Below are 22593 nucleotides of genomic sequence, written 5' to 3'. Positions count from 1 at the left end.
AAGTCCAATAAATAGGCACTGTCAATTTTTTCTTCAGCTGTATGTGTTTGCTAATTGTAAACACATTTTTAGAAAAAAGTTTAAACAAAATCAACATTTATAAGTCTAGGTTCTTGTGTTGGGCCGCATTTATAGCTGTTTTGGACTGAAGGTTGGACACCCTGCTCCAAAAGTTATGCTATTTTGACAATTTATGTACAGTATATGATGTAGTCATTTAGGTTTGTGCTATGGCTTCTGCATGCTCAAGGATCTGATCTAGGTAATGTACCTATCTGAGTAAACTGAATGAAGCAAAACTTCAGAAGTGAGTACACCCCTCACATTTTTGTAAATATTTTATTATATCTTTTCATGTGACAACACTGAAGAAATGACACTTTGTAAAGTAGTGAGTCTACAGCTTGTTTTAACAGTGTAAATTTGCTGTCCCTTCAAGATAACTCAACACACAGCCATTAATGTCTAAACCGCTGGCAACAAAAGTAAGTACACCTCTAAGTGAAAATGTCCAAATTGGGCTCAAAGTGTCAATATTTTGTGTGGGCACCATTATTTTCCAGCACTGCCTTAACCCCCTTGGGCATGGAGTTCACCAGAGCTTCACAGGTTGCCACTGGAGTCCTCTTCCACTCCTCCATGACAACATCACGAAGCTGGTGGATGTTAGAGACCTTGCGCTCCTCCATCTTTCATTTGAGAATGCCCCACAGATGCTCAATAAGGTTTAAGTCTGGAAACATGCTTGACCAGTCCATCACCTTTACCCTCATCTTCTTTAGCAAGGCAGTGTTCATCTTGGAGGTGTGTTTGGGGTCGTTATCATGTTGTAATACTGCCCTGCGGCCCCGTCTCCGAAGGGAGGGAATCATGCTCTGCTTCAGTATGTCACAGTACATGTTGGCATTCATGGTTCCCTCAATGAACTGTAGCTCCACAGTGCCGGAAGCACTCATGCAGCCCCAGACCATGACAATCCCACCACCATGCTTGACTGTAGGTAAGACACACTTGTATTTGTACTCCTCACCTGGTTGCCGCCACACACGCTTGACACCATCTGGACCAAATAAGTTTATCTTGGTCTCATCAGACCACAGGACATGGTTCCAATAAGCTATGTCTGCTCGTCTTCAGCAAACTGTTTGCAAGCTTTCTTGTGCAACATATTTAGAAGAGGCTTCCTTCTGGGACAACAGCCATGCAGACCAATTTGATGCAGTGTGCGTCGTATGATCTGATCACTGACAGGCTGACCCCTCACCCCTTCAACCTCTGCAGCAATGCTGGCAGCACTCATATGTCTATTTCCCAAAGACAACCTCTGGATATGACGGTGATCACGTGCACTCAACTTCTTTGGTCGACAATAGCGAGGCCTGTTCTGAGTGGAACCTGTCCTATTAAACTGCTGTATGGTCTTGGCCACCATGCTGCAGCTCAGTTACAGGGTCTTGGCAATCTTCTTATAGCCTAGGCCATCTTAATGTAGAGCAACAATTCTTTTTTTCAGATTCTCAGAGCATTTTTTGCCATGAGGTAAGGTACCCCACCCTTACCTAACAGCCGCCCTCCTTCATTCCTCCTACCACTCCATCCCCCACAGCCACTTCCTCCTGTACCACTATCCCCTCCCTTCTAGATTGTAAGCTTGAAAGAGTAGGACCCTCTAACCCCTCGTGTGCTGTTTGTTGTTGTTGTACTATTTCATGTATTGTCGTCGTCCCCCTCTATTGTACAGCGCTGAGTAAACCCTTTGACGCTATATAAACTCGATGTAATAATAATAATAATGAGGTGCCATGTTGAACTTCCAGTGACCAGTATGAGAGAGTGAGAGCGATAACACCAAATTTAACACACCTGCTCCCCATTCACACCTGAGACCTTGTAACACTAACGAGTCACATGACACGGGGAGGGAAAATGGCTAATTGGGCTCAATTTGGATATTTTCACTTAGGGGTGTACTAACTTTTGTTGCCAGCAGTTTAGACATTAATGGCTGTGTGTTGATTTATTTCGAGGGGACAGCAAATTTACATTGTTATACAAGGTGTACACTCACTACTTTACATTGTGGCAAAGTGTCATTTCTTCAGTGTTGTCTCATGAAAAAATACAATAAAATATTTACAAATATGTGATTGGCATACTCATTTCTGTGAGATACTGTAGGTGGTGCCAAAAATTCATGACATGAATAAGGCATGATTGTGAAGAGTGGGATATTTTTCTTTGGAAAGATAAAACTTATAAAAGTACAGTAAACAGACACTGTCAACTGTTTCTTTGGCCTCATGTGTTCGCTAAGTGTAAAGGCATTTTTACAAAAAAGATTCCCACAAAAATCAGCATTTTTAAGTACATTTATGATTTTGTGTTGGGCTGCATTCTTAGCCATTTGGGCCACACTTGACCTGTGGGACACCCCTGGTTTAAATCTTCTCTTTTAAAAAAGGAAAAAGAGGTTTTTGCTGCAACTTCTTAAGTACCCCACACAGTGCAATAGTTTGTCCCTACACCTGTCACTTTCACCGTATGTTGACCGCTTAGTCTGCATGTAAATGTGGGGAAACATAAATAAATGCATGGGAAATGAAAAATTGCATTTATCTGCTGAATAAACAGTCGGTAGGATTTAAAATTATGCATAATAGTGATAATTTTATTTTAACAATTGTATTCAAGTTAATAGATGTTGGTGATTAAAAATGAAAGACCTTAGATTTATTATTTATTTATGTAAGTACGCATTCCCCCATGGCACTGTAAACCGGAATACAAACTTCATTGTTTTATGTTGGTACAAAATCAGCCACAGGAAAACACCCATTTGCTGCAAAAATGTAGTTGTAGAATCTTTAAACTGTCTTTTCAAATGGTTGAGTGTTATACATGTACTTTAATTTGTAAGGTAGCAGACTCCAAATTTCATGCATATTTTTCTTCCACAAGGAAGTGGGTTTGGAAGTTTTATTATAGTTCCTAAACATGGAACAGATCAGCACAAAAACTGTTATAAATTTATTCAACCCTAACCTAATTACACTTTGCATTGACAAAGCCCCTCTTCAGTCAGCAACTTTAAACAAAGGTAAATTTTATTGTCTTTATATTCATCTCAACTGCTACAAATGCTCCAGGACACAAACATTTTTGTACACATTTCTTGAAAAAAATCATTATGCACACAGGGTGTAGAAAGTCTTTGCTATTTCAACACTATGAAATGTAAATGAAATGAAGAATAAAGAATTGTTAGCTTGATACCCTATCATGCAGTTTCCCACCATAGCTTTCATGGTTGTGCCTTAGCTCACCTCCTACAGTGAACCACAACTCATATCACATTTGATGGTCAATAGGAATGTGGGTGGGGAAGGTCAGAGCATGACCATGAGAGGTGACACTTTTTTTGGTTAAGCTTTAAAAGTCACACTTTAAAGTAGAAGAAACCCCACGTTATACAACTATAAACGGTACTGATGATTTTGCGCAATGTGTAAAAAACACTAAATAATAGAAAACATAATCACAGTGCTAAACAATACATATAAGAAACAAAATACGGTCAGTAATATACATTATTTCCATTGTGACCAACGTAAAATGAAACCAGTTTGTGATATGTGACACTCAATTGCACAGATAACAAATATTCCAAAAAAGTCTCTTCCTTAGTGAAGTGCTTTGTGCTCTGCATAAAATAAAGTGACTTCATGCTCAGAAAAAAGTGATCCGTGCATCTTCTGATGTGCTCACCTTCACCTGATGGGAAGAATCCCCTGCCAACAGCATAACAAGCATACAAGCTCTTTAAAGGATGGCTCTCCTATGGTCTCCGCTCTCCTTCAGATTCCTTTCTCCACTTCCAGAAATAGCAGCCTATGGTGATAGTGAACAAAGGGTGAAATGGCAACCTCAAGTAATAAAGAGTATCAAAAGGAAAGAGGGAACCTTCATTGCGTAGTAATTTTTTATTACAAATCGCATAATATTCTGGCCCGGGGAACACACGCTGGGTGCAGCCCTGCGTGCGGTGTGGTTTTTCCTGAGCTGTGTTACATTTTAAGCTGGTTTAACATGATTTATGTTAGTGCAATTTGTATTATGTGATTTCTTATTTGTACTGTTTAGCACTTTGATTATGTTTTGTACACTTTAAAGTAAACTAGTGGAAACCCAAATCTGTTGAATGAAGGGCAGTTTAGCAAAACAGGCACCACAAGCTCGTTTATGGCAGCCATTCCAAGACAAAGGGGTTGATTTACAAAAACATGTACAGTAGATAGCGGGCCTTTTGGCCAGTATAAACAATTGCCCTGGCTAACCAAAAGGTAAGCCTGACCTGTATGCTCTACTGTGTGTCCCCCAGATTGAAAAGGGTGTTTAGTAAGTTGAATATTTCATAGCAATTCATTAAAAATATGAATAAATCAGCAACTATAAAACCTGAATACACAGATAAACCAATGGGCAGATATTATCATCTCCCTGAATGTATATAACAAAAGTTAGGATATATTTAATATGAAAGAAATATTTGTTAACAACCATGAATATATTGTGCAAATTGAAAATTGTGGGAAAAGTGTGAATTATCAGCTTGAATACTTTATGGGGCATAAATTTATATCTTTTGGAACTCTGATATCTTCCTTGTGTTTTTTCTTTTATTGAAAACTCACATCAAAGTGCTGATTGATACTCCAGAGTAAAATTCTTTTCTCGTGATGTTTTCATTATTTTCTCTGTAGGAAATTGTTTGATGCCTAAATTTATGGTCTCTTTTGAAACTAACATCAGGTTTTGGTACGATGGTTCTTTAGAAGAGTTGTATCCTTTCCACTATATTCCTTATATGCCTAACCTGTCAGGGTACCTGATCCCAAAATGGAGAGTTAGTGTTGAGCAAGAGTAACTGAGTTTGGCTATGCTTGAATTTCAGTCACCAAAGCCTTCTCTATGATCACCGAGTGACCAAAGCCCTAGGTGTGAAGTATTTCAAGCATTACACATTTTTTCTGATAATATGTGACCTATTTAGTTTAGTATGTGCAAAGTAGTTTTACAGTTAAGGGAGAACAATATTGACAGTCTAAAACAAATCTTTTACATTCCCCATACCAGTATCAGGTTTGCTTCATAGGAGGCACAGTAAGCATTAGCCTGTCCTTTGGGAAACACATGACACACACAAGGGCTGTTATTTAAAAAAATGTTGAGATAGTATAAACTTGCCCAGGAGTTTCTTATAGCTTTGGCTGTAGATCAGGGCAGTGGAGGAGCCTGGGGAAGTTAGGTGCAATATGCTTTTGTACCTTCTGTAAAGCAAACATATTATTTTGCTTACTGTGAGCAAAGTCCATGCATTTAATATATTGGAATTGGCAGAAAGAAATTACAGTTCAAAAAGCATTTTGGCACAAGCGAAGAGTATAAGATATATTAAATACTTCCTAAAGCATGCCATACACCTAACAAAATTTGTCTGGTTCAGCAGGTATGAGACGACTTTTGGTACATGAGTACTCCTCTCTGTTCAACAAAAGCCAGTCTTTAGACCAGCTTCTGTTGAATGGTCCTGCTGGAAAACCAGCATTCGATCAGCGCATGCAGCCAATGACTGCAGCGCTGGTCTGTGTATTCTGATGAAGGGTAGTCCCTTTGTCAGAATACAATAGCGCAGTGGTGGAAATCCCTATATTTACATTGCTTTTATAGATGCAGGGAACTGCTGGTTGAACAGAAAAAAAAATTCTGTGTGTATACCCTGATCAAGGCTTCTAATATACAAATAACACTTGGAAGAAGGGTTAGGGTTGTGGGTCATGTAATAGTCCATAAAGCATCTACGAACAAGCTGCAGTTGCATGATTTCCTAAGTGAATTATCATTAAATTAGGCTTAACTGGGTTGTGCGAAGAGGTTACTTTAACAAAAGGTTTTATTGACAAATGGCACACAGAGATACAGAGCCAAATAACAAAAACATCAGAAAAATGTATACATTGTAGTACAAATTACAGCAGCAAGTCATGACAAAATATTAGAAGCAACAGTATACAAGTGGCAGTTGCAAAGGACCAAAACTAAGTGTGAAAATGGTTTTCTGACATTTTTTTTTAATTCAAGCATAACAACCAGTAACAGCTTATGATATTTGAAGTAGAACCTAAGGGCAACAAGCCCTACCATACAAGAGAAGAATAACATCTCACGGAGTTACTGTGCTTATTTGACCCTAAAGCCAATATAACGGTGGGAAGCCAAGACAACGAAATACATTGTAGGAAAGAAGAGTTAGCAAAAAAATATTAGAAAAGAACCAGAAAAGAGAAGAAAGGGAAAGAGCGAATAATGTAAAAAAAGAAGGGTCATCCACACCCTGGCTGAAAGTTGCAATTTGTTCCTAGTTGCGTCACAAGAATGGTGCTAGGGTAGGTAGAGCTCATAAACAGGAGAGACACGATGACCCCAAGAACAGTCATTAAGAGAAAGATAAAGGAAAAAAAGAAGAAGAAGAAATAAGAAGAATGGTCTCGGGGGGGTAACGTGTTCAAGAAATCACAGTGCTAATGATGTATGATCAAAACATGAAGGATATACATATGAAATCCAGGGTTGCCAAACATGCAGGAACCGGTTGTGAGAATCAGAAAGAATATACAGTTGCAAGAAAAAGTATGTGAACCCCTTGGGATTATGTGGAGTTTTGCATGAATTGGGCATAAAATGTGCTCTGAACTTCATCTAAGTCACAACAATAGAAGAACACAGTCTGCTGAACATAATACTTCGCAAACATTAGATGTTGCCATGGTTTAATTGCACATAACATGTAAACATTCACAGCGCAGGGAGGAAAAAGTATGTGAACCTTTGGACTTAATAACTGGTTGACCCTCCTTTGGCAGCAATAACCTCAACCAAACGCTTCCTGTAGTTGCAGATCAGACCTGCACAACGATCTGGAGTCATTTTGGACCACTCCTCTTCACAAAACTGTTTCAGTGTAGCACTATTTTTGGGATGTCTGGTGTGAATCGCTCTCTTAAGGTCATGCCACAGCATTTCAATCGGGTTGAGGTCAGGACTCTGACTGGGCCACTCCAGAAGGTGTATTCTGTGCTGTTGCAGCCATTGTTTTGTTGAATTACTTGTATGCTTTGGGTCATTGTCCGGTTGCATCACCCATCCTCTGCGGAGCTTCAGTTGGCGGACAGATGGTCGTACGTTTTCCTGCAAAATGTCTTGATAAACTCTGGAATTCATTTTCCCATCAATGACAACAATCCATCCAGGCCCTGAGGCAGCAAAGCAGCCCCAAACCATGATGCTCCATCCGCCATGTTTTACAGTGGGGATGAGGTTTTGATGTTGGTGTGCTGTGCCTTTTTTTCTCCACACAAAGTGTTGTGTGTTCTTCCCAAACAACTCAATCTTGGTTTCATCTGTCCACAGTATATTTTGCCAGTAGTGCCGTGGAACATCCAGGTGCTCTTTTGCAAACTTCAAACGTGCTGCAATATTCTTTTTGGACAGCAATGGCTTCCTCCGTGGTGTCCTCCCATGTACTCCATTCTTGTTTAATGTTTTCCTTATTGTAGATGTGTCAACAAAAATGTTAGCATGTGCCAGAGATTTCTGTAGGTCTTTAGCTGACACTCTGGGATTCTTCTTTACCTCATGCAGCATTCTGCGCTGTGCTCTTGCAATCATTTTTACAGGACGACCACGCCTAGGGAGAGTAGCAACAGTGCTAAACTTTCTCCATTTGTAGACAGTCTGTCTTACCGTGGACACATGAACATCAAGGCTTTTGGAGATACTTTTGTAACCCTTTCCAGCTTCATGCAAGTTAACAATTCTTGATCGTAGGTCTTCTGAGAGCTCTTTTCTGCGAGGCATGGTTCACATCAGACAATGCTTCTTGAAACCAGTAAACCCAAAACAGGTGTGTGTTTTTTAAGGGCAGGACAGCTGTCAGCAACACATCCAATATCATCACACTGATTGGAGTCAAGGTTGGCTCACTCCTGGCTCCAATTAGCTCTGGGAGAAGTCATTAAGCTAGGGCCTCACATACTTTTTCCTCTCTGCACTGTGAATGTTTACATGTTATGTGCAATTAAACCATGGCAACATCTAATGTTTGTGTAGTATTATGTTCAGCAGACTGTGTTCTTCTATTGTTGTGACTTAGATGACGTTCAGAGCACATTTTATGCCCAATTCATGCAAAACTCCACGTAATCCCAAGGGGTTCACATACTTTTTCTTGCAACTGTATGTCAATTTCTCGTTGACCATGATATCATTTATGCAATGTTTTACTGCTTCGAAACTGAGAGCAGGAGTTTTCCAAGCTTTAGCTATTGTAAGCTTCGCAGCATTAAAAAGATGCGTCGCTAACTCGCATTCTGCCCGGAAAAGTGATTTGATGGGTTTAAAAAGGAGGGCCTCACAAGGGTTCCTTTTTATGTTTGAGTTAATATGGTATGTAAGAGTGCGTAAACCCTGTGATAAGAGGATTAACTGCCAGGGCAAAAAAAAGCTGTGGAAATGGGCTCCTTTTCCTGGTCCCGCCATATGTTTACATTCTTCAGACATTTAAACTAAGTTTGCTTTTGTGCTATAAATAAATACGTTGGTGTGTTGCAAACATAATGTAGGTAGAAAAATGTTGGAATATATTTCAGTGAGATTGGCAGGAATGTATGTTTTTGGCCTTATTTAGTTATTTATTGTTTATGTAAGATGTTGAGGCCAAATTTTAAGAGTATGATGCCAACTCGATGTGTGTGGATTCAACTTAAAATAACTTTATTTTTTATTCTACTAGCCATGATTTTGTTAGTGAATTGTATATGTTTATCAAAGAAAACGAGTTTCAAAATAGTAGAAGTTTACAGTCTGGTTCTAAAAAGTCTTCTGTATAGGAAAAAGTAAACTGGAGAAAAATGTCCATAGCTAGGTTCAAAAGGCATTTTGGTGAATACAATAGAATTTTTCTTCACTGCAATCAAAGATAGATGCCTGATTTGGCATCTTGGACTCAATCAAAAATTGTCTTGGTCCATCTTTGAGGGTGGAGATGAGTCTTTCAATCCTTTTCATGTTCTGCTAGTTAGTTTGGGCAACTAAGGAGGTTGCGCAGTGTTTTGCATGAGCCTTTTGAACACAAACCTACTGCTTATTTCAGTGAACGTAAATAAACCTTCTAATTATGTAGTTCTTTAGGGCAAAAAGAGGGCTTATGCAATATCTTAAAGAACGACCGGTTTTTAAAAATCAGCCGCTAGGGAGTTTAGCTTTTTTCCATACTTTGAGTCAAAATTGATGTTCTCCAAAGAGCATTGCGTGACCGGTTTTCAAGATCTTACATTTTGACCATGATTTAATCAAATTCCAGGTCTGTATATATATTTTGGAGCTGTAGTCTTCAAGGGTATCTGTAATGGTCCTAGATTCTAGACTGCTGAAACTCTGGCATACATCTGAGAGTTGGCTTGTGATTCTCGTTAACAGCCCTGTGGTTTTCAACATTTTTTTGTTTTGTTTAAAGTCTCGTAAGTTGATGAGGTAAGCCGCGGATATCGGTGGATTCAGCATAATCAGAGTCAGAAATTGTGTAACTACTGTGGCACTTGGCTCAATGCTCCGGGCAGTTTTTCTGCTTACAATAGCACTGTATATCCCCCTGCACTCCCTTTTCATATACGTTTCCAATTTATGGTTGAAACTATGAAACATTCTTAATTGGAATATAGTTATATAATTGTGCAAGTATAAATGGCTGGGTCCACACCTCTGTTTATTAAAAGGTTTTTTTTTTTAAGTTTTATAAAGTTTATTTTTTGCTCAAAATTCCATAGTCAGGTAATATTATGTCTAGCACTCACTAATACTTAACCTGCATAGAAGAAGAGGCTTTTGAATTCACATTATTAAAATAATATGTATAAATACAGTAAATGGAAGCGTATGATGCTGATAATGGTTGAAAAAGCTGTGGTTTACATGTATATGGTCACATATACATGCTGATGTATAAAATGTTCCACACAATCTGCCCATTGATAATGTGATCCGTGATGTGACTTTACTTCTGCACTACAATTTTAGGCTCATTTAAATTAGCACAGAGATTACAATTAATGCTAGTACAGAGATTTACAGTATGTCAAAACAATAGTTCTCCTCAAAGGATTCATTAAATTGTTACATCCACTTACATTGTTACTGCTGAGCAATGTAATCAGTTTCGTCTAAATCCAGTTTAAAAGCAGATCAGCCAGGTTAATCTTCAGGATGACTCTCAAACCTGACCCATTTTAGTTCATTATTTATTTGAAAGATTTAAGTAAGTGCGATTGGTCTCATGGTTTCAACAACATCTAGAGCCAAAGAAGTAAAGACAATGGTCTCCAAACAAAGCAAGCCAAAAAAACTGTAATGTCAACCGATACAGCGGTATGAGCATTCCTTTCCCTCTACCACCACCACTCTATTCATGCTGGGATTAGAAATAACAGGTTCTTGTAGGTTCTTCCCCTTTCTCCCATGTTTCAGTGCCGGTACCACTGATTGGCTGCATGCGCTGAATAAGTGAAATATACTAACATTCCTGGTCAAGAGTAGCCGATTGTCAGATCGACTTCTCTCTAGCAGGAACGGCATAGATGGATCAAAATTTGGCCAATCCCTGCTGAATTATCCAAATTTTGATCTATCTATGGCCAATATTGCTTTCCACATTCCTTCTTCTGACTTGTCTGTTGCTGTGCATTTCCACTGCAAGCTATTCTGTTTGCATGTGTATAAAAAAAATATTTACTACATAATTCTGTGTAGAACTTTATGACATACTGCCCAAAGTGGGCCCTGGATTTACATGCATGGGATGCTGTAGAGTTTTTAGGGCTTGTTTGCACTAATTGTGTTACCCTGCATCTTGCAATGCTAGCAAAATGTAGCTTAATGCTAAAAGCAGTGTTTTTTTAAATGGTGCATTTTGTTACATATTCATAAGGCGATATTAAAGTGGAAGTAAACTCTATTTTCCATCTTTTACCAACATGTACGCTTTTATTAAAACTTACCTGTAGAAACTGGAAATATCTCCAAAATGTGCACCGTTTAGGAGATAGTTACTGTAGAAGCAACAGTGATGTCATGGCATGCGCCGTCCATTGAGAGCCGTGCCGCGGCCGAAATTTCCTTTGCACAAATGCGGGAGTGACGACATTGCGAACCCAGAAGGAAGACGGGTGAATATGGAAGCCTTGGGGAGCCATGACATCACTCCTCTGGAGGGCTTCGTTTTCAGGTAAGTCTTTCATAATGTGCCAGTATGCGATGCCTACCAGCACATTATGCTCTTACCTTGCAGGGAGAAGATTTTTTTTTTTTACTACCGCTTTAAACGCAAAAGCAAACATTTATCATAATGCAGCTTACCAGTTAGATGCAATGACTGCATTAGTTTTCTATGCAACAAGACTATGTAGTATGACAGGACAGTCTGTTTACAATGATAATCGTCAGCATTAATGTATGCAGCGTGTACAACTGAAGGATTAAAAAACATAATTAAAGCAATAAACAAAGTTCCCTCACATAGGAGTTAAGTTAAGGAGAACTGCAGCTGGGCTGTTAAAAAGAGAAATGTCTATACCAGTGATGGCGAACCCGTGGCACGCGTGCCACAGCCGGCACGCCGAGCCTTATCTGTGGGCACGCCAGGAGAATACCGTATTTTTCGCTCCATAAGATGCACTTTTTTTCCCCCAAAAAAGGGGGGAAAATGTCAGTGCGTCTTATGGAGCGAATATAGAGCGGCCGGTCCGGTATTTCCACCGCCGCCGTGTCAGAATACCGGGCCGGCCGCTCAGCTCTGCAGTGGGACCTTACCTGTCCCTCTATCCAGCGGCGCGCTGTCTTCCCGCCTTCTGTAGTGTGCGTGACAGCCGGGTCCCAAGTGCGCATGCGCAAGAAGCAGTGCTCTTTGTGAATGGTAAGGCGGTACCTGGGACACATGACAGATCCCAGAAGCCGCCGGACCAATCACAAAGCGCAGCGCTTCTCCCGCATGCGCACTGGGCATTCGGCTGTCCGACGAGCGCCCACACTACAGAAGCCGGGAAGACAGCGCGCGGCTGGATAAAGGAACAGGTAAGATAAAAAAAAAACTCTGCGGAAGTAAGAGCGGGTACCTGTCAAATTCAGGTACCCGCTCCCCCTCCCTCCCCAAAGGTCAGCAGTCATCGGTACTGTCCGCAGTCTCTGGTCATCCCTGTGCTTTCCGCAGTCTCTGGTCATCTCCTGTACTGTCCGCAGTCTCTGGTCATCCCTGTACTGTCCGCAGTCTCTGGTCATCCCTGTACTGTGTCCGCAGTCTCTGGTCATACCCTGTACTGTGTCCGCAGTCTCTGGTCATCCCTGTACTGTGTCCGCAGTCTCTGGTCATCCCTGTACTGTGTCCGCAGTCTCTGGTCATACCCTGTACTGTGTCCGCAGTCTCTGGTCATCCCTGTACTGTGTCCGCAGTCTCTGGTCATCCCTGTACTGTGTCCGCAGTCTCTGGTCATCTCCTGTACTGTGTCCGCACACAATCCGCAAAGTCTGCCACATGGGGTTTCTTTAACCACTTGCCCTCCAGAGGATTCCCCCCCCCCCCCTTCCTGACCAGGTCATTTTTCGCGATACCACACTTTGTTATTTTAACTGACAATTGCGCAGTTATGCAACATTGTACCCAAATGAAATTTATGTCCTTTTTTCCCCACAGATGAAGCTTTCTTTTGGTGGTATTTTCTCGCTTGTGCGTTGTTTTATTTTTTGCACTATAAGCAAAAAATATTTTAAGATTTTTTGCTATTAAACATGTCAAGTAAAAAAAAAAATTCCGTCATAAATTTAGGCCGAAATGTATTCTGCTACATGTCTTTTGCTAAAAAAAATATTTATGGGGCTGTGGGTAATATAAACTGCATAATATAATTTTCTTTACTATTTGGAAATATGTGTTTGTAATTTGACTGAAAGCTGCACTGAGGCATAGACTGATGTATAGTAAATTAACTGAAACTTGACTGCAGCCAGCCATCATGTTACAGATTTCATTATTAAAGCAACACTTTCAATAGGCAGCACCTGTGCCCCAGAGAAAGTTATTACTGCAGTTTTCCCTTTCATCAGCATTTTTACTATTTATGTTTGCAGAGCTGTCAGCTTATCATCCTATGTTATAGAACTGGGACTGAATGTTACCCCAAAGACTATGCCACCCGGGAGACATTTACTGCAAATGTCCAGGTGACAGCTGTCAGCTTGGCTGACACCCAGGAAAATCAAAACTAAAAGCACATTTTGCTATGGAAGCCATCAATAGCAAAATATACAAATATGATTTTTTAGAGTATGATACCATTCATAAATACTGACTCTGTGTTTCCTGTAATCCTGCAGGGCTGTGTTTTTCTTTATTATGTAAGATTGTACTCAACAGTGCTTATTGCAAAAAATGGAGGAAAAGGAATGGTACCTTTAGTAACCAATTAGATGTTACGTGATGGCACAAGCAGACATTTGAAGGAACTGTGCCAGAAAGTACATTGCCAAGCACAAGTGTTGCTGGGAAGGATAGAACAGTATACCTACACCTTAAAGTGGAACTTCTTTGGACTCTGCTGTCCATTTACACCTGACTACCTGCCAATCTGATCCACCTACACAGAAGAGGACAGATCCCCTTCTGCTTTTTTTTAGCTAGTCAGACCCGGAGGTAGGTGGGTGTAAACGGACTTGTCTATACATAGGAATGCATGGACCTTCTTTTTTTTTTTTTTTAATATTATTATATCTTTTATTTGATTTTCCAGTACAAAAAGAACAATTTGATTACAAAAATATTTCACATATACATACTTCCATTTTCCCCCAACATTAATCCCACCCCCACTCACCTACCCACCATCCCCCCAACCCAATATCCCCATCCACATCCTCCTTCCTAATCTATATCTGCTCTCATAATTATTTGTCTGTATCTGAATCTACTCTCTCTCAGATTCTCCACTAAGGCTCTCTCCTAACTTCCTCCTCAGCTCCAACCAGTTCAGTGTATATTTCAGAAGTTTTAAATTTTGACCAACTACACCACATTTTCCTAAATTTTTCTATTTTATCCTCCTCTATGTGATATAATTTTTCCATCCTATAGATATTTTCAACTCTTCTTATCCATTCGTTAATTCTTGGTGCTTCCGGAACCTGCCAAAACTTGGGGATCAGAACCTTAGCCGCACTGATTTAGTGATTAAAGTACCCTGTTTTTATATAGTTTCACTGAGGGCTCAAAATTATAGAATAGACACCTCCACAGATCTCTCTGTACAGTCATCCCACATATTTCCTGAGTGTACTGAATTATTTTCTTCCAGTAATCCAGTATTATCGAGCAAACCCACCATAAATGTGCCATTGTTGAGATATCTACTTGTTTCTTGTGTGCTACACTTGCTGTAATAAACCATCTAGCCAGACATTTATAATTAATTTCCACTGTGCTCATATTTATCACCTTGTGTGTTAATTTACAAATGTTATTCCTTTGTTGTGCATTCAATTCTGTTCCAAGCTCCTTTTCTCATTTTTCCAGGAACCCCGGAGGATCAGTTACTTCCATAACCATGAAGATCTTATATATCCTAGAGGTGGCTTATTTTGGGGCCATATTCTCATTTAACAATTTTTCAAATGGATTCATGTCATCTGACGTCCTCAGTGCTTGTGGAAACCTTGAAACAAAATGGTTTAATTGACAATACCCCCACTCATCAAATGTGATAAATAAATCTTTTTTCTTCTTTAAGTTTTGAAAAGTGTGCAATTTCCCTCTATTCAATATATCCTTCAAACGTGCATTCTTATCTTTTATCCATTTCCTGGAAATATTATCCTTCCCTGGGGGAACTACTCCATTCCCACCAAGGGAGTCAGTATTGAATTATATTCCCATCCTTCTTGCCTATACATTCTATTCCATACACTCAGAACTTTCCTTGTCAGTGAACTAGTGTTTACATCCAATGTGCGAAACCTATGTGGTATCCATACATTCTTCTCTGTGTCTTACTTAAAATCCCTTCCATATTTACCCATCCCTTCCCTTGTGAATTAAATGTCCAATCTACTATTTGTGATAAAATCACTGCTAGGTAATAATTCCTCACGTTAGGCAATCCCAAACCTCCATTCTCTTTTTTGCTCTACTCAGGACCTCGTAACTGATTCTCGGTTTCTTATTTGCCCATATGAACCTGAGTATCATCTTCTTTATTATCCCAAAAAAGACCCTGGAAGGTGCACCAAAAGCATGTGGAACGTATACAGAATTTTTGGCACTATCACAATCTTTATCAGATTTATACGCCCTATCCAAGAGGCTCCACCCTTTGAAAGTCTCCTTACCTCTTCCTTAATTTAATTTATTAAGGGGATATAGTTTGCCTGATATAGACCTTTTATTGAGGGGGTTAATTTTACTTCCAAGTAGCCTATTTCCTTTTCCCTCCAGATGAATGGGAATTATTTTTGTAAGCTCAGCTTCTCTGACATTGAAAGGTTGATATTTAAAATTTCTGACTTTACCAGATTTATTTTCAGATTTGAGAGCTCACTGTACTATTTTAATTCTCTCTTTAGATTATGCAACGTTATTCTAGGATTAACAATATAAAAGAACATATCATCTGCGTATGCAGCTACTTTATGTTCCACTTCACCTATCTTTATTCCTGCTTTATCTACACACATCCTTGCCGCCGCCTAGACAGGTTCCAAGGACAGTGCAAATAACAAAGGAGAAAGGGATCATTATTGTCTAGTGCCATTGTACATTCTAAAAAACTGAGAGCGGGATCCATTAACCTTAACCGCAGCTTACGGACTATTATACAACCCTTTTATCCATTTTTAGCATTTTAGGCCCTATTCCTAGTGCTAGCATATCATACATAAATCCCCAATTAACCATATCAAAAGCCTTTTCAGCATCAATCGATAGGAGTATTGCCAGCACTTTCCCTCTCTTAGCTCTTTGTACAAGAATCAAGGATTTTAAACCATTATCATTACCTTCTCTTCCAGGGATGAAGCCCACCTGATCCAGATGTTCCCATTCCGACATCAGACCCTTCAGTCTTGTTGCCAGTACCTTAGAATATAGTTTTGTATCTATATTTAATAAAGATATAGGCCTGTAACTGGCACACTGTGAGCTATCCTTCCCTTTTTTAAGGATAATTGGTATATGACCTTGTAATGACTCCTCCCTCATTTCCAACCCCTCCCCAAGTGCTTTCATATAGCTACACATTTTAGGAACAAGAAGATCTCAACATTTTTTACAGTATCCCACTGCGTATCCATCAGGGCCTGGGCTTTTACCTCCAACCGTGTTCTTTAGGGCTAAGTTAATTTCTTCCAGGGTAATAGTTCTCTCAAGGGCCTCTAATTTTTCTTCCGCTAATCTTGGCAACTCGACCTCACTTAAATATTTCTGCCTGATTCTTTTCTTTTCCTCCTCCATTTCCTTTTGATTTCTACAACTCACATCATACAGTTCGCTATAATATTTTTGAAATCTATTAGCAATATCAGAAGTAGTGTACACTACTTCTCCTTTCCCATCATTAACTTTTTCTATAAAATTTTGGGATTTCTTACTCTTTAACTTCCTAATTTTTCCGGGTCTATTCCCCCACTGGTATCTTTCCTGTGGACCACATTAAGTATCCTCCTTGACTCTTGTTCCATAAGATCTTTTAACTCATCTCTCTAAAGATTATCTTCTGACGTATGTCTATTCCTATCTTTTTTTATGTAACTGTTCCAGTTTGTAAAGCTCTTCCGTCACCTTCATTTTTTCCCCCGTTCTTTCTTTTTTTTCTGTTCCTATAGAAATCCGTATTCCTCTAATGTACGCTTTATATGTCTCCCAGACTGTGGTCACTGAAACCTCATTAGTCTCATTGAGGTAAAAAAATTGTTCAATTTTCAGCCTTAACCTTTTCTCTACTTCAGGGTCCTGTATAAGCATTTTGTTTAGTCTCCACATAGTTATTTTATCCTAGCCTCCTCCTACTCATAGTCTCATTGTGACAGGAGCATGATCAGAAATGGACATGACCTCTATGTGAGAGCAATGACTCCAACTGTCTATGCTTTATCATTATATAGTCCAGTCTTGAATACGAACCATGCACATGAGAGAAGAAGGTATACTCGCTTTCTCCTGGATGTTTTACTCTCCAGGCATCCTCCAGGTGATATTGATATAAACACCTCTTCAATAATTTCAATTTCCTGCCCCCCCCCCCCCTCTCTGTGTACCTGATGACGTATCCAACTGAGAATCCAAACACAAATTGAAATCTCCAGCCATGACCAGACTTCCCTTTTTAAATTCAGAGAGTTTCCTTAACACCCCCTCTAAAAAAATCACTGGATTTTTATTCAGGCAATGAATGTTAGCTAATCTATATTCCAATCCTTGTAGTTTGCCCCTCAGAAATAGGAACCGACCCTCTGGATCCTCCAATCCACCTTCCAGAGAAAAGCTAATATTTTTTGAGAGCCTAATTCATACTCCTTTGGCTCCTTTAACTGGTGAGTCAGCATAATACCACACTGGATAATACTTCGAATATAATTTAACATTCATATCACGGGTTATATGTGTTTCTTGAAGAAACACTACTTCTATAGAGTGTTGATGGATTTCCCTAAGTATCTTGTGTCATTTTATCGGGGATTTCAACCCTTTTACATTGTAGGTCATAAACTTAATCAGACTCATTTCTACTATAGTTACACTATCTTACTGGCTTTCCTTCAAGAGATAACAGATACAGACAGTTTAGGATATGGACATTCTCCCTTCCCCAGCTATAACATCCCCTTACCCACCCTCCCCGCTCCCTAATTATCTTACCCCTAAAAACCAAATGGCCTACATATTGCCATGGAATCCCCACTCGAGATTCCTATTTTGGGGTGAGACTCAAACCACGCACGCCTACTCCGATCTTTAGTTTGTACGATTAGTTATTTCAGAGTTTGACCACGAAGGAGGGAGCAATTTAATAGAGCTCAGTGACAGGGACCCCCAGACACCCAGTGATGTTTTCCCCAGGAGTAGGGTGGGTGGGGGGGGACTCACCTCCTATACTCAACCCCCTCCTCCTCCACCGGGTTCCACTCTTTAGCCTCAGCCCGGCGGCTGAGTCTCCAAGGGCGTCTCCGCTTCCCGCACTCTCCTGCTCCCCAGACCTGAACTCTTAAAGGATAGGAGCCCTCTTCTGTCGCAGTCTGCAGCTACCTCCACCTGGTCTCCTGCAGACCCAACCTGGCTCCTGCTCTGTCCAGCCTCTGGGCCAGCACCTCTCTCCCTACTCTGCAGCTTTCACCTCCGTGTCAACTCCGCCTCCCCACACACGATCCCGATAGAGACTGCGTAGAGATCGCAGATGGCCTTCCCACTTCACAGAGCAGAGGCTGGGTGCTGTATGCGGGCTGTACTCTGATTGTCTGTGCTCTGCGCAGCGGTCATCTCCTCCAGCGGTAGGTGCCCGGAGCTCCTCTCATTCACGTCCTCGTGGTGACATGTTTCGGCCCCTCCCTCCATGCATGGACCTTCTGATCAGGTCTGCCTGAAAAACTGACAGGCGAACCTGATTAGATCGCCATTCACCAATCAGACAAAACATGTAATGTGTAGAGTCCATAGCTATATGGATCAGACACCGCTGATCGCTCATCTCTCCCTGCTGCTCTTAGCAGAGAGCAGTGACTGACAGTCTGCTCTGCCCCCCAACGCTCACCGGAGCACTGGGCTGTGGAGGGGGCAGAAGCGGCTGGCTCAGGCTCTCAGCAGTTTGCTGAGAAGACTGAGCCAGGTGCTGGTCCAGGCTCATGGGTGGATCCCAACCATATGGTTGTTTTTTTTTGTCCCCAGCCTGAACTGACTGAGTGACGTCAGCTGACAGTGGACTTTAGCCCGCTGTCGGCTGAAACAGGTCACAGGTGTGCAGAAGGAACTGCACTCCTGTGATCCACAGAAGTACAGCCAAAGAGCTTTGGCTGTATGTCTCCTTTAAAAAGCATGGCCCCCCTCTGACTCAAAGTGATTCCGTTTTATTTCGTGTTACAAAGAATACAGGGTGCATGTGAGGAACAATATTCGCAAAGCACTAAGAGCAGTAGAATCTCTTCCATTTCAACCACTCTGGTCCTGGTTGAACCTTGCTATGAAGCTGTCATAAATAGTATGTAGAGCCAAACATTTTGTTTGATTTTGGATAAAGTGTGAAAGGACTAGAACCCCTCTTTGGTTTTACTGCTTTCTAGGTTTCCATTAGTAGATTTCTCCTTCACCTACTGTCCAGACAGACAGTGAGGGAAACACTGATGGAATTTTTTTTTTTTTAGTTAATAGAAGACTAAAATTATGTTACTCTCTGTCTGGTGATAATATTGTCAATGGGACAGAAAGTGAGGTAAAAACCCAACAGACATTCAAAACAAAAAAAATTGTTTTACCTGTACATACACTAAGGACATCTGGGAAAGGGAAGACCAGTTAGGTCTTTAAAAAGGAGAAACTGAAAAAAAATGAAATGTAGCTGAGAGTACCTCTTGTTCTTTAATTTGTGACCATAATAAAAAGTAAACATTATTTCCTTAAAAAAACAAGTGAGTGAAAAAGTCATATCGTGAGAGGTGTAGAAATCTATGTTTGATAATAAACAGTTAGGTGTTTTTTTATTTTCCAGGGAAAAATTTATATAATATTTGAGTGGTTTACAGCAATAGCGTTGCATGAAATATTGATGGTAGGTAGACATTTTTTTCCATTGAATGGATAAATGAACTAATGTGCGCATGTACAAGATGCTCTGCAGCCAATGAGTCCAGTTGAATACTGGGCGAATCTGTCAGCCGCAGTGAGAGTGATCAGGGGCATCGCAGTGCAGTAGGGGGTAACCTGCCACAATGCCTACCTGCCACAATGTTGATTAAGTTATGCTTCAGTTTCTAAAGCTGAAATCCAGGTATGATCTTTATAGCACTGGTTCTGCCTGGCACAATGAATACATATCTCATACCTAATGGCCCACTGAAAATCACAGAATAAGCCAAGGCTCTACGTCAAGGCTTATCTTCTAGTCAGTTGCCCCAAGCGTATGTGAAGCTGGTGGACCAGTTGGTCCAGGGTTTCAAGTACATTTGTGACACTGCCCTTGATGCAGCTCCACTTCTTTCAAAGCTGTCTGCCTCGGCCGTTGTGCTCAGGCAGGTCCTTTGCCTCAAGTGTTGGTCGGCAGACCAGATCTCCAAAAAGGCTCTGGCGAACCTGCGCTTTCTGAGCAACCGTCTTTTTGGCACTACCCTAGATGACATCTTCAAGAACCTTACAGGGGGCAAGAGCACCTTCCTCCCTCAGGCCAAAAAAGGGAAGAAACCTCGTCGGAAGTTGGGGCCAACGTTGACGGAACATAAACGCATTTTTTGTCCCTCTGGCTCTGCAGCCAAGGGCTCTAGGTCCTTTAAGGCCCTGGCAGGTGGCACCAAGCATCCCTGGCCCCAGAAGTCCTCCAAGCTCACGGATAATTCTCCCTCAGCATGAAGGATTGCCGCACCCGCTTCTAGGGGGGGGGCGTCTTCACAGGTTTCAGGGCCTGTGGACCTCCCGCATTCACGACAAGTGGGTTCATGAGATCATTCTGTCAGGATACAAGACAGAGTTTCATTCCTTTCCGCCGGACAGATTTTTCCCATCCAATCTGCTTCTTTCGCCAGGTTGCCTGTGAGCCCTGTATGGGGCTGTGCAGGAACTGCGGCTCCATGGAGTGGTCGTCCCAATACCGAATTCGGAGTGTTTTCACGGCTTCTACTCCAACCTGTTCACTGTTCCCAATGTGGACGGGGTTCGTCCAATCCTGGACCTCAGGGCCCTGAATTTCTTCGTGTGGGTTCACAGTTCAAGATGGAGTCCATTCGCTCTGTGGTGGCCTCCCTCTGCTAGGGAGATTTCCTGGCCTCCTTGGACATCAAGGACGCTTACCTGCATATCCTCATTTGCGAGGGGCATCAACGTTTCCTACGGTTGCTATCAGGGACGCGCATTATTAACTTGTAGTGTTGAACTTTGGTCTGGTCTCCGCACCCCGGGTGCAGGTGTTTATCAAGGTCCTAGCCCCGATCCTGGCCTTATTGAGACAACGGGGGATTGAAGTGAGCAGCTACCTGGACGATTTGGTCCTGTATGCGAAGACTCGCTCCTCGCTATTGGACAGTGTGGAGATCACCATGAGTTCTCTACGGGATCTCGGGTGGATCCTAAACCTCAGGAAGTCGGTGTTGACTCCGTCCAGGTACCTGCAGTATCTAGGGCTGGTTTTTGATTTGGAGCAGGCCAAGGTGTTCCTTCTGTCTGAGAAATTGTTAAAGCTCTGGTCGGCGTTTCAGCTACTCCTGGCCTGCAAGCGGCCCTCTCTGCGTCTCTTGCATGCGGCTGTTAGGCTTGATGGTGGCTACCTTTGAAGTGGTTCCGTATGCCCAGTTTCATATGAGAACACTGCAGAGGGAAATCCTTTCGAAATGGAATAGGGCTTCTGCCTCCTTGGACCTTCGGATTCACCTGGAACAGTCGCGAGGACCTCCCTTCTTTGGTGGATGAGGTCCCTGGCTCTACAGAATGGAAAGTCCTTCCTCCCCGTTTGCTGGACTGTAGACACGACAGATGCCAGCCTGTCGGCCTGGAGAGGAGCCCTGGGAGTGGACTCTGCTCAGGGTCGCTGGACTCCGGGGGAAGTTTGCTTACCCATCAATATCCTGGAGCTTCGAATGATCAGGTTGTCGCTGACACATTGGATGGACCATCTATCAGGTCTGCCGACCAGGATTCACTGCGGTGGCGTATGTCAATCATCAGGGGGGCATGAGAAGTGCAGCAGCGGCGCTGGAAGCATCTCACATTCTGCAATGGGCGGAGAGGTTTGTGGCTCTTTCCGCCATACACATTCAATGCGTCAAAAACTGGCAAGCAGATTATCTCAGCCGCCAGACGCTGGATCAGGACAAGTGGCCCTACATCCGGAAGTGTTTCATCAGCTCTGCATTCACTGGGGAACTCCGCATATAGATCTTGTGGCTTTCTGCCTCAATCAGAAGGTTCCACGGTTCATGGCACGATTGTTGGATCCCCTGGCAGATGCAGCGGATGAGTTGGTGGCGCTGTGGGATCAGTACACTCTCATCTACGACTTCCCATCCCTTTGACTGATTCCTTGTCTACTACACAGGATAGAGGCCGAAGGGATCCTAGCCATCCTCATTGCTCCGGACTGGCCTCATCGTCTGTGGTATGGTGCGAATGGTGGTGGATACTTCCTGGAGGCTGCCTCTTCTGTCCAGTCTTCCACCCTGCTTTACCGTCGCTGGCTTTGACTGTGTGGCAATTGAGAGCCAGGTTCAGGAGGACAGGAAGTTGTCTGGCTCAGTGATTCCCATTATGTTGAA

General features: G+C 41.8%; 1 protein-coding gene across 7 annotated transcripts in view; it reads left to right on the top strand.

The window, feature by feature from the left end:
* The window catches only part of SNED1 (sushi, nidogen and EGF like domains 1), a 269441-nt gene that overhangs the window by 22521 nt on the left and 224327 nt on the right, over positions 1-22593 (top strand). The gene's annotated exons all lie outside the window — the stretch shown is intronic.

The sequence above is a fragment of the Staurois parvus genome, unplaced genomic scaffold (assembly GCF_062004578.1).
Source record: "Staurois parvus isolate SC_StPar_1 unplaced genomic scaffold, SC_StPar_1.0 ptg000049l, whole genome shotgun sequence".
Lineage (NCBI taxonomy): Eukaryota > Metazoa > Chordata > Amphibia > Anura > Ranidae > Staurois > Staurois parvus.
The sequence above is the reverse complement of the archived record's forward strand: the minus strand, read 5'-3'. Positions and strand labels throughout refer to the sequence as shown.